The sequence below is a fragment of the Calidris pugnax genome, unplaced genomic scaffold (genome assembly GCF_001431845.1).
Source record: "Calidris pugnax isolate Ruff unplaced genomic scaffold, ASM143184v1 scaffold44, whole genome shotgun sequence".
NCBI lineage: Eukaryota > Metazoa > Chordata > Aves > Charadriiformes > Scolopacidae > Calidris > Calidris pugnax.
The window spans coordinates 23105763-23106325 of NW_015094506.1; the positions used below are offsets into that span (position 1 = coordinate 23105763).

The window sequence follows — 563 nt, forward strand, 5'->3', positions numbered from 1 at the left end:
CCCCCCGCCCCGCGGACTGGGCGGAAGGGAGCGCAGCCTCCGCTGCCCGGAGAGCCAACACCGCTGCGTGGCTCAGCAGCCCCGCCGGGGAGGGCCGGCAGCCCCCGCCGCCTCCACATCCGCGCCGAAGACACCCGGGGCTGCGACCGAACCCCTCGGGCCCCTTCCCGGGGCGGCGGCGGCATGACAAAGCGCTCCTCCCTCGGCGGGACGGCGGGGGAACCACCGCACCGAGAGCAGCGGAATATGGAGGTGCGGGGGAGGTCCCTCCCCTCACGCTGCAGCCCAAGAGCACACGGTTACTTCCTTCCCCCACCGGGGCCATAACGGGGGGTCGGCTCTCGCACGCCGAGCCCTACGTTAGAAAACCCCCCAGCCCCCACCGCCTCGCAGAGCACCGGCCCGGCGGGGACCGGCCGACCGCGGCACCTCCCGCACTCCCCCAGCAGCGGGGACGAGCAGGGAGGCTGCGGCGTCTCCCCCCACGCTTCCCCAGCACCTCACAGCTACGGAGGAGGCGGCGCCAGGCTGACTGGAACCGGCCGGGTGACTCGGGGGAGCCC

The 563-nt window shown here is 75.1% G+C and overlaps 1 protein-coding gene across 1 annotated transcript in view; it reads right to left on the reverse strand.

Moving 5' to 3' along the window:
* The window catches only part of XPOT (exportin, tRNA), a 38237-nt gene that overhangs the window by 37348 nt on the left and 326 nt on the right, over positions 1-563 (reverse strand). The gene's annotated exons all lie outside the window — the stretch shown is intronic.